Source organism: Bufo gargarizans, chromosome 7 (genome assembly GCF_014858855.1).
Source record: "Bufo gargarizans isolate SCDJY-AF-19 chromosome 7, ASM1485885v1, whole genome shotgun sequence".
Classification (NCBI taxonomy): Eukaryota; Metazoa; Chordata; class Amphibia; order Anura; family Bufonidae; genus Bufo; species Bufo gargarizans.
In genome coordinates, this window is record NC_058086.1 from 83238848 (window position 1) to 83251512 (window position 12665).

The following is a 12665-nucleotide window of genomic DNA, read 5'->3' on the forward strand; positions in this document are numbered from 1 at the left end:
CTGCTCCTTTATTGTGTTTCCTTGCTGGCTTGATTCTAGGTGACCCTGACTCCGTCCGTATTAAGCGCAGGAAGCCGGTGGTCGTGTCCCCTCACTATTATAGGGTTTTCAGGTGTCACACAGTCTTAGGTACGTGGGAATGCAATCATCTACCATTGAGAACAATGCATGTGCATAGCAGTCAGGGAGAGCTCTTAGGGTTTTTTAGGGCTCACCTATATGCTTCTTAGTTTGGGATCAAGCCAGTTGGTCATTTATAAGTTTCAGCTATCTGCAAATTCATCCGTGACATTATAAACCGCCAAAACCGTCTTAAGCATGGATCCGGTTTCAGCCTTGATTGACTGCATGCAAGGTATTTTTCTGGAGGTAGCAGATCTCCGTAAAACTATGTCTCAGTTTCAGGTGACTGGTTCTGCTGGCGTTCATGGAGTTTGTTCCGAGCCTAAGATCTCGCTTCCGGATACGTTCTCCAGGGTTAGTGAGAATTTTGTTCGCTTTAGAGAGGCTTGCAAACTCCATTTTCGCCTACTTCCTCATTCCCCTGGTGATGAGGAGCAGAGGGTGGGGATCATCATCTCGCTGCTCAGGGATAACGCTCAGTCTTGGGCCTTTTTTCTGCCGGTGGGGGCACGGCCCCTCCGATTGGTGGATGAATTTTTTGTAGCCCTGGGTCAGATATATGATGACCCGGATCGTATTGCTCTGGCTGAATCTAAACTGCATCTTTTATGCCAGGGTAATCAGTCCGCAGAGATATATTGTTCTGAATTTCGGAGATGGGCAGCTGATACTGGTTGGAATAATGCTGCACTCCGAAGTCAATTTTGCCATGGTCTTTCGGAAAGATTGAAAGATGCATTTGCTTTTCATGAGAGAACAGCCTCGTTAGAGTCTGCCATGTCTCTATCTGTTCGTATTGACAGTAGAGATGTCGCAAACAAAAAAAAATTCTGTTCAAGAACAGCGAACGCAAATTTCCGCAAATGTTCGCAAACTGGCGAACCGGGCGAACCGCCATTGACTTCAAAAGGCAGGCGAATTTTATAACCCACAGAGACTCTTTCTGGCCACAATAGTGAATGAAAAGTTGTTTCAAGGGGACTAACACCTGGACTGTGGCATGCCGGAGGGGGATTCATGGCAAAACTCCCATGGAAAATTGCGTAGTTGACGCAGAGTCAGGTTTTAATCCATAAAGGGCATAAATCACCTAACATTCCTAAATTGTTTGGAATAACATGCTTTAAAACATCAGGTATGATGTTGTATCGATCAGGTAGTATAAGGGTTACGCCCGCTTCACAGTGACAGACCAAACGCCATGTTTAACGCACCGCAAACAGTCCATTTGCACAACCGCAAACTCCCCATTTGCACAAGGTTTGATACCAAGCTAGCCATGTCCCTTTCCTTGTCTTCATTGACGTCATTGAAGGTCTCTTCCTCCACCCAGCCACTTACAACACCAAGGGTCCCCGAAAGCTGACAACAAGCCCCCTGGGACGCCTGCTGTGGTTGGTCTTCCACCTCCTCAAAGCCACCTTCCTCATCTGACTCCTCTTCTTCAGACTCCTCTCTCTGTGTTGCCGCAGGTCCAGCAATTGACGACGACAAGGCTGCTTCTGGTGGTGATGGTGACCACAACTCTTCCTCTTCATGCTCATCTACGGCCTGATCCAGCACTCTTCGCAGGGCACACTCCAGAAAAAACGCATATGGGATGAGGTCGATGATGTTGCCTTGGATTTGACTGACCAGGTTTGTCACCTCCGCAAAAGGACGCATGAGCCTACAGCCATTGTGCATGGGCGTTCAGTAATGCGGCCAAAAAATACCCAGCTCTGCAGAGGCTGTCCTCTTTTCTTTAAATGAAAAAAAATCTGTTCTTACCAGTTTAATATCTGTTTTGTCCCCTATCAGGGGCCGGTCTCAGTGGTGTCGCCAGGGGGGGGGGGGGGGCAGAGGGGGCCACAGCCCCCCACACATCATGCTGTGCCCCCCCATGTGCCCCCCCCCCCAACTAAAATGCCCCCGTCCAGTGAGCCGCCGCCGCAGCCGGGCACAGGGAGATGAGCGCTTCCATTGCGCTCATCTCCATAGTAATCTGCCTGTGCTGCGGTGGTGCAGGGGAGGGAGAGGTGTGTTCCTTCCCCTTTCTCTGATAGGCTGCAGGCACTAGGCTGGCAGCCTATCAGAGGCCAGCGCAGGCGGCGCGATGACGTCATCGCGCCGCCAGAGCCATACAGCGCGGGACACAGGCCGGAAGAGGCCTGCATCGCATCGCTGACACTGAGTATAAGTGGTTTTAGTGTTTTTTTACAGTAGTGTTACTGGCACATTGGGGGGGTTTAATGGCACACGATGGGAGGACTTAATACTGGCACATGATGGGGGGGCTTAATACTGGCACATGATAGTGCGATTTCTGCATACATAAGTTAAAAAATCATTTCGGTCCAGTAGAAATTGTTAAAAACGTAATTTTAAAATATGCAAATTACCTTGCTACCAGCTACTTGCTGGTAACAGCCGCATCCTCTGATCCTAAAGACGCCCCCTCCACATGTTGATTAACAGGGCCAGGGAACGGGATCGTCCTCTGCTGGCCCTGTTTGAATTCAAAATATCGCGCCTGCGCCGTACCTGTCTTCAATTGGCGCAGGCGCACTGAGAGGTGGCCGCTCGCTTGGCCGCTCCATCCTCAATGCGCCTGCGCCGATGACGTCACATCTACACCTGGCGCAGGCGCATTGAGGATGGAGCGGCCGAGCGAGCGTCCGCCTCTCAGTGTGCCTGCGCCGATTGAAGACAGAAGCCCTTTAATACTGGCACATGATGGGGGCCTAATACTGGCACATGATGGGGGGCTTATTACTGCCACATAATAGGGGGCTTATTACTGGCATGTAATGGGGGGGCTTATTACTGGCAGGTAATGGGTGGCTTATTACTGGCACGTAATGGGGGGCTTATTACTGGCACATAATGGGGGCTTATTACTGGCACGTAATTGCCGACGCTAGCCGAGTGGTGTAAGGTTAAGGTACTAGTAGAGATGAGCGGCCGCTTAATCCAGATTTAAAGTTAAAGTTACTGCAGGATATGGATTACAGTTTAGAAATGTCAAATGTACACTCCTGTGAGAGGCGGGGAGGGAGATCTGTGGATGACATTGTTATAGGGAGGGAGATCTGTGGATGACACTGTTATGGAGGGGGAAATGGGGATGACACTGTCATGAGGTGGATCTGTGAATGACACATATAGCATAGGATGCTATATACGGTATGTGGCATCCACAGATCCCCTCCATAGCAGTGTCATCCACAGATCCGCCTCTCTATAAAAGTGTCATCCACAGACAGCAGGACTTTGCTTCCCTGTTGCAGTTTTAGGTATTGGGTAAAGTATCGCACCATTTCTAAGCGTACTTGTGTAAATGTATCGTTGTTATAGCTGCCCCCCCTACTTTTGTCCTGGCCCCCAGTGTGCCCCCCCCCCCCCCCCAAATTTGAAAGCTAGAGACGCCACTGGCCGGTCTATGGAATAGATTTTAGAAACCGGAAGATGGAAAAAGATGCTTGGTCCTCCTACTTCCAATTTGGGGCACTGCGCGTACGCCTTGCAATGTACTGTGCTACCAGATATGAGTGGTATTTTAAGTAGTACTATTCCTATCAGGGGCCGGTGTATGGAATAGATTTTAGGAATCGGGAGATGGAAAAAGATGCTTGGTCGGTCCTGTTACTTCCAATTTGGGGCACTTCGCGTGCGCCGTGCAATATACTGTGCAATCCCAATATGAGTGGTATGTTAAGTAGTACTATTCCTTTTAGTTTAATCCCTGTTACGTCCCCTATCAGGGGATGTGTATGGAATAGATTTTAGGAACCGGTAGATGGAAAAAGATGCTTGGTTGGTACTGCTACTTCCAATTTGGGGCACTGCGCGTGTGCCGTGCAATGTACTGTGCTACCATATGAGTGGTATGTTAAGTAGTACTATTCCTATCAGTTTAATCCCTGTTACGTCCCCTATCAGGGGACGTGTATGGAATTGATTTTAGACAACCACAAAGAGTTGTCAATAGTTGATACACTCATGACATAAATTTTATTCCTCTATGCGTCAATCTTGGTGTAGTGATGACTGTGCTCGTGCGCACGTTTGGGAGATTGCAGGCGATGGCGGTTTTTCAAAGCCTATGGTCGTGCTGAGGTAGTTCAGTGACAGTTAAGTGACCCAGAAAACAATGATTCTGCAGTGTGGGCCCATTGTTGGCCTAGTAGGCTTTAATGATCACCTTAGATGATCACAAAGAAAATTTATGTTTTTTCTATGCAAAATTATCCAGCCGATCACTTTTGGTCTGTTCACAATGAAGCAACGACCTTATCATCTAGGGTGTGCCAACATAGCTATTGCCAACACACTCAAAAAAAGATAAATAAAAAAAATTAAAGTTTTTTCTATGAAAAAACATCCAGCGTCCCGATCGCTTTTGGTCTGATCATAATGAAGCAACGGCCTTATCATCTGGGGTGTGGCAACATTGCCAACACACTCATAGAGGTGATGATCGCTTCATTGTGATACGCAAGCCCCTTCACCACAACAAGGTAACGATCACGAAGGGGAATTGACAAATGTATGTGCCTTTTTTTTGTTTTGTTTTTGCAGCCACAGTGCAGCACCAGCGGCCAGAAAAATAGATGCGGTCCAGGCACTAAATTTAGTCCAGGCACTAAAACATTGCGGCTTGAATCCTATTTGGTGGCGGAGAAGTCACGCAAGTCATCTGGCATGCAGAGATTAAATACAGCAGCGTGTGGACCATTTTTAGCCCAAGGCATCTAATCTCATCAGGCCTTTTTTAGTCAAATGTATCGCCCACTGTCAGTCCCTTCGGGATCCATGCCTCATTCATCTTATTAAAGGGGAGGTAATCTAGACTTTTTTGACCTAGGCAACTTCTCTTCTCAGTGACAATACCTCCTGCTGCACTTAAGGTCCTTTCTGACAGGACACTTGAAGCAGGGCAGGCCAGAAGTTCTATTGCAAATTGGGATAGCTCAGGCCACAGGTCAAGCCTGCACACCCAGTAGTCAAGGGTTTCATCGCTCCTCAGAGTGTCGATATCTGCAGTTAAGGCGAGGTAGTCTGCTACCTGTCGGTCGAGTCGTTCTATTAGGGTGGACCCCGAAGGGCTGTGGCGATGTGTAGGACTTAAAAAGCTCTGCATGTCCTCCATCAACAACACGTCTGTGAAGCGTCCTATCCTTGCCGGCGTGGTCGTGGTAGGAGGAGGATTACTTTCACCTATTCCCCTGTTAGATTCCCGTTGTGCTGTGACATCACCCTTATACGCTGTGTAAAGCATACTTTTTAACTTGTTTTGGAACTGCTGCATCCTTTCCGACTTCCGGTAATTCGGTAACATTTCAGGCACTTTCTGCTTATACTGGGGGTCTAGTAGCGTGGCCACCCAGTACAGGTCATTTTCCTTCAGCCTTTTTATACGAGGGTCCCTCAACAGGCATGACAGAATGAAAGGTCTGTTCTTCCCCCCAGCCACGTACAACACCACGGGTACTAGATAGGTGACAACGAGCACCCTTGGATGCCTGCTGTGGTTGGTCTTCCTCCTCCTCAAAGCCACATTCCTCCTCTGACTCCTCTTCCTCAGACTCCTCTTCCAGCATTGCCACAGGTCCAGCAAGCGATGCTGATAAGGCTGTTTCTAGTGGTGATGGTGACCACAACTCTTCCTCTTCACGCTCATCTATGGCCTGATCCAGCACTCTTCGCAGGGCACGCTCCAAGAAGAAAACAAATGGGATGATGTCGCTGATGGTGCCTTCGGTGCGACTGACTGGGTTTGTCACCTCCTCAAAAGGACGCGTGAGCCTACAGGCATTGCGCATGAGCGTCCAGTAAAGTGGCAAAAAAATACCCAGCTCCGCAGAGGCTGTCCTAGCACCCCAGTCATACAAATACTCATTGACGGCTTTTTCTTGTTGGAGCAGGCGGTCGAACATCAGGAGTGTTGAATTCCAACGTGTCGGGCTGTCACAAATCAAGTGCCTCACTGGCATGTTGTTTCGCCGCTAAATATCTGAAAAGTGCACCATGGCCATGTAGGAATGCCTGAAATGGCCACACACCTTCCTGGCCTGCTTGAGGACGTCCTGTAAGCCTGTGTACTTATTCACAAAGCGTTGTACGATCAGATTACACACATGTGCCATGCACGGCACATGTGTCAACTTGCCCAAATTCAATGCTGCCAACAAATTGCTTCCGTTGTCACACACCACTTTGCCGATCTCCAGTTGGTGCGGAGTCAGCCACTGATCCACCTGTGCTTTCAGGGCGGACAGGAGTGCTGGTCTGCTGTGACTCTCTGCTTTCAGGCAAGCCAATCCCAAGACGGCGTGACACTGTCATATCCGGGATGTGGAATAGCCCCTGGGGAGCCGGGGGGGTGCAGTTGATGTGGAGCAAGGCGCAGCAGCAGAAGGGGACTCAGCTGAGGAGGTTAGTCAAGAGGATAAAGTGGGAGGAGTAGAGGAGGTGCCAGCAGGCCTGCCTGCAAGTCGTGACGGTGTCACCAACTTTTCTGCAGAGCCACTCATTCCATGTTTGGCAGCTGTCAGCAGGTTTACCCAATGCGCAGTGTACGTGATATACCTGCCCTGACCGTGCTTTGCAGACCAGGTATCAGTGGTCAGATGGACCCTTGCCCCAACACTGTGTGCCAGACATGCCATGACTTCCTTTTCTGGTGATGGAAACAGCGTTCTGGTGATGGCAACAGCATGTGTTGATTGGTGTGCTGTCTGGCTGACCCCAGGTGCCGATACATGCTGTCTGACTGTGCCACTAGCTCCTTGCGATAACCTCCCCCTGCTTCCAACTCGTCTCCTCCTCCTCTCTGTCTCCCCATCTGAACTTTCCCCCTGTTCTTCTTCTCTTCGAGCACCCACATGACATTACATCGTCATCATCAACCACTTCACAAATATATGACAACTCAGCAACGGTAGCAGTAGCGGGTACAACATCATCATCATCACACCGTACGTCCATGTGTGTAATATCCCTGTTATCTACATCCTCTGGCAATAATGGTTGCGCATCACTCATTTCTTCCAAATGATGTGTAAATAACTCCTCTGACAGATCAAGTGAAGCAGTTGTGCTGCTAGTGTTGGTGGTGGCCACAGGCGGGCGAGTGGTAATTTGAGAGGTGCCCGAAGCTGAGCTGGAGGAGGATGGTGCGTCAAGGTTCCGAACGGAAGCTGTAGAAGATTGGGTGTCCTGTGTTAGCCAGTCAACTATGTCCTCAGAACTTTTCGAGTTCGGTGTACGTGGCCTCTGAACACTGGGCACACCACAACCACGACGGCCCCTGCGGGGTGGCCTGCCTCTGCCTGTCATTTTTTTTAGATTAGTTCTACTATGCGTGCAAGCGTGCAAGCTACTGTGACACCAGATATGAGTGGTGGCACTGGGCACTGGCAGTAGTTGACACAGTACACGCTGTAGGCCTGACACACACGCTTGCTGGCAAATGCAATTATATTACAGTCAAAAAATTATGTAATCTACTGTGACACCAGATATGAGTGGTGGCACTGGGCACTGGCAGTAGTTGGCACAGTACACACTGTAGGCCTGACACACACGCTTGCAGGCAACTGCAATTATATTACAGTCAAAAAAGTTTTTTTTATTTTTTAAATGCAAGCTACTGTGACACCAGATATGAGTGGTGGCACTGGGCACTGGGCACTGGCAGTAGTGGGCACAGTACACGCTGTAGGCCTGACACACGCTTACAGGCAACTGCAATTATATTACATTCAAAAAAGTTTTTTTTATTTTTTAAATGCATGCTACTGTGACACCAGATAAGAGTGGTGGCACTGTGCACTGGCAGTAGTTGGCACAGTACACACTGTACGCCTGACACACGCTTGCAGGCAACTGCAATTATATTACAGTACAAAAAAGTTTATTTATTTTTTAATGCAATCTACTGTGACACCAGATATAAGTGGTGGCACAGGGCACTGGCAGTAGTTGGCACAATACACGCTGTAGGCCTGACACATACGCTTGCAGGCAACTGAAATTATATTACAGTCAAAACGTTTTTTGTTTTTTTTTAAATGCAAGCTACTGTGACACCAGATATGAGTGGTGGCACTGGGCAAGTGGGCACAGTATACGTTGTGGGCCTGACACACGCTGGCAGGCAACTGCAATTAGATTACAGAGGGGGGAAAAAAACAGCAGATTGATGTACTAGCCCTAAAAAGGGCTTTTTGGGGTGCTGTCAGGACGATGTCTTTACAGCAGATCAGATGAGTCGATTTCCCTATTAAATCAGCAGCAGCTGCACTGTCCCTCCTCTCACTAACACTGAAGCTTCTGAATGAATCTAAGATGGATACTGTCCTTGCTTTTTGCTAGGAGGTGGGAGGGTCTGGGAGGGAGGATATGCTGCTGATTGGCTGGAATGTGACTGTGAGGTACAGGGTCAAAGTTTGCTCAATGATGACAAATAGGGGGCGGACCGAATATCGCATACGTTCAAACGTGAACAAGCGATGTTCGCCAGGAACTGTTCGCCGGCTAATAGTTCGGGATATTGATATCGATTCCGCTCCACTTTCTCAAAGACTGTTAAAGGGCATAGTTCACAAAATCCGTTTGACTGTGGGTGACGCTCACGTTGAGGATATGTCATGTTTAGTCTTAAGCGGATTGTCTACACCTCTAGTGTTGGGGCTACCCTGGCTCACTAAACATAACCCCACCATTGATTTGGCAAGCAAGGCAAATAAATGGTTGGAGTGACTTTTGCAGAGAGAATTGCCCCACGGAGTCTCTTTCACAGGTTTCTACCAAGACTGTGCCATCTTTTCTCTCTGAATTTTCTGATGTGTTTTCCGGGAGTGGTGTTAAGGATTTGCTCCCTCAGCGGGAGTACGACTGCCCTATTAATGTCATCCCAGGTGCCAAGCTGCCAAAATCACGATTATACAATCTCTCCCAACCTGAAAGAGTCACTATGCGTACTTATATCTCTGAGAGCCTGAGAAAGGGACACATCCGACCCTCGAAGTCACCTGTTGCCGCTGGGTTTTTTTTTGTTAAGAAAAAAGATGCTTCTTTAAGACCTTGTCTGGATTTCAGGAAGCTGAACCGTATCACGATTCGTGACCCATATCCGCTTCCTCTGATCCCGGACCTGTTTAACCAGATTGTTGGGGCCAACGTTTTTTCTACGTTGGATTAAAGAGGGGCTTACAACCTAGTCAGGGTCAGGGAAGGGGACAAATGGAAGACGGCCTTCAATACCCCTGAGGGTCATTTTGAGAATTTGGTTATGCCCTTTGGTTTAATGAATGCTCCGGCCGTCTTCCAACATTTTGTGAATGGCATTTTTTATCATTTAATGGGGAAATTTGTACTGGTGTATATAGATGACATTTAGATTTTTTCTCCTGATTTCAAGACTCATCGGGACCACCTATGTCAGCTCTTGCTCATTCTGCTGGAGAATAAATTGTACACTAAACTGGAGAAATGTGTGTTTGCGGTTCCGGAGATTCAATTTCTTGGTTTTCTTCTCTCCGCTTCTGGTTTTCGGATGGACCCTGAGAAGGTCCGTGCTGTGCTTGATTGGGAGCTTCCTGAGAATCACAAGGCGCTGATGCGGTTTTTGGGTTTTGCTAATTATTACAGAAAGTTCACTCACTGATATGACTAAAAAGAGGGTGGTTTTTTCCTCCCGGTCGGTAGATGCGCTTAAAGTGAATCTGTCATGTGGATATTTCATTATAATCTAGCTAATTATATACAATCATTAACTACTAAAAAGTACCTTAGATGTATTCACTTACTGGTGTGACAGATGGTTACCTCATAATATACACACAAAGATGCCACATGCCGCATGCTTATGAGCTGATTTGAGTCCAGCGTGATGTCATTGAGTCCAGCGTATATTTAATTCAGAGCTATAGCCACTCCCCTGCCCACCTGCTGCTGATTCATACAGAAAATAACTGTCATTCAGCAGCGGGTGGGCAGGGAGAGTCAGGAGCTCATGAATATTCATGAGCTGAATACTCATTATCAGCTGGAGCTTTTCAATACAAGATGTTGGCAGATTGACTGGGTCAATTAAAGAAAGTGACCCAGCATTTTGAAGAGAACCAGTCACTTATTTATGTTGCCCTTAGTAAGGAAACCATAAAACTGGTGACAGGTTCCCTTTAAAGCCTTTTCTAGTATTAAAGAGTGTTTTGCTTCCGCTCCCATTTTGGTACAACCTGATGTCTCTCTACCTTTTATTGTTGAGGTGGATGCTTCTGAGGTGGGTGTGGGTGCGGTCTTATCTCAGGGTCCCTCTCCTGCCAAATGGCGACCGTGTGCCTTTTTCTCAAGGAAACTCTCCTCTGCAGAGAGAAATTACGATGTGGGAGATAGGGAGTTGTTGGCCATCAAAATAGCTTTTGAGGAATGGAACCATTGGTTAGAGGGAGCCAGACACCCTATTACCTTGTTTACAGACCATAAGAATCTGGCCTATCTTGGAATCGGCCAAGCGTCTGAACCCGAGACAGGCCAGATGGTCTTTGTTCTTTTCTAGGTTTATTTTGTTGTTACGTTCCGCCCTGGGGTTAAAAATGTGAAGGCGGATGCCCTGTCATGTTGTTTTCCAGGAGGGGGGAACTTTAAAGACCCGGGTCTCATTTTGGCTGAAGGGGTGGTCATCTCTGCTCTTTATCCTGATTTGGAAGCAGGGGTTCAGGGAGCCCAGGCAGAGGCTCCTTATCCTTGTCCTCCTGGGAGGTTGTTTGCGCCTCTCGCTTTACGACACAAGGCTTATAAGGAGCACCACGATACTGTCCTTGTTGGGCACCCGGTGAGTAGAGCCACAGTGAACCTCATTGCTTGGAGATTCTGGTGGCCGGCTCTTCGTAAGACGGTTGAGGGTTTTGAGGCAGCCTGCGAGACCTGCGCTTGTGCCAAGGTCCCGAATTCACGGCCATCGGGTTCTCTCCTCCCGTTACCCATTCCTTCCCGTCTTGGACACATCTGTCCATGGACTTCCTTACGGACCTGCCTCGTTCCTCGAGGAAGACTGTGATTCTGGTGGTAGTGGACCGTTTTAGCAAAATGGCGCATTTCATTCCCTTTCCTGGGTTACCCAATGCTAAGACGCTGGCGCAAGCGTTTGTTGATCACATTGTTAAATTGCATGGCATTCCTTCAGACATCGTTTCTGATAGGGGCACACAATTTGTTTCCAGATTCTGGAAGGCCTTTTGTTCTCGCTTGTCGTTCTCTTCTGCTTTTCACCTGCAGTCGAATGGTCAGATCGAACACGTCAATCAGAATCTGGAGACAATCAGGAGGATTGGTATTCTTTTTTGTCCCTTGCTGAGTTTGCTTTAAATAACCGTCGTCAGGAGTCCTATGATAAGTCACCATTTTTTAGTGCATATGGGTTTCATCCGCAGTTTGGGACATTCTCTGGAGAGGAGTCTTCTGGTTTACCTGATGAGGAGAGATTTTCCTCGTCTTTGTCATTTATTTGGCAAAATATTCAGGGTTATCTGAAGAGGACGAGTGAGAGATATAAGCGTGTGGCGGATAAGAGACGTGTGACTGGTCCGGACCTGAATGTGGGTGATCTAGTGTGGTTGTCTACAAAAAATATCAAACTGAAGGTTCCCTCCTGGAAGTTGGGTCCTAAGTTTGTTGGGCCTTACAAGATATTTTCCGTCATCAATCCCATTGCCTTCCGTCTTGATCTTCCTCTGACTTGGAAGATCCATAATGTTTTTCACAGGTCCCTTTTAAAACCTTATGTCCAACCCACTGTACCCTCCTCTTTGCCTCCTCCTCCAATTTTTGTTTATGGTAATCTTGAATTTCAGGTCTCTAGGATTGTGGATTCTCGCATTATCCGCAGTTCTCTTCAGTACCTCCTTCATTGGGAGGGTTATGGTCCTGAGGAGAGGATGTGGGTCCCAGTGGCGGACATTAAGGCCACTCGTCTCATCAGGGCTTTCCATAGGTCTCATCCTGAGAAGGTGGGCTCTGAGTGTCCGGAGTCCATACATAGAGGGAGGGGTACTGTCTCCGCCAGTTCTGTGAGAAGGTCTGACAGACATTCTTCTCTACCTCTTGTATGACGTTCTTTGTTTTGGTTTCACTTTGTCATCTCCATTCCTTCTTCCAGGTGTCACTTATTTAGTCTAATCGTCTTCCTTTATATTCCCTCTCATACTACCTCACTTTGCGGTTTATACTACTTCCTGGATTAAGTGTTCACTGCTGGAGGCTGCTGCTGCTGTGTGCTCAGATAAGTATTTTCTTTATTGTGTTTCCTTGCTGGCTTGATTCTAGGTGACTGAAAGGATTTGGACATTTCTGGACCTCTACGACAACCTTGGTTTGAGACACTGACGTCAGGAGAGATGTTTCTCAGTTGCTAATAACAGACACACACAAACACCACTGAGAAACAACAGCATTAAACCAATCATAAAGAAAAATATTGGTGCTCACACAGATACTACCTGAACATCCTTTATGGTATCTAATATGTCACATAAAAGAATGTACTCAGTTGTGCT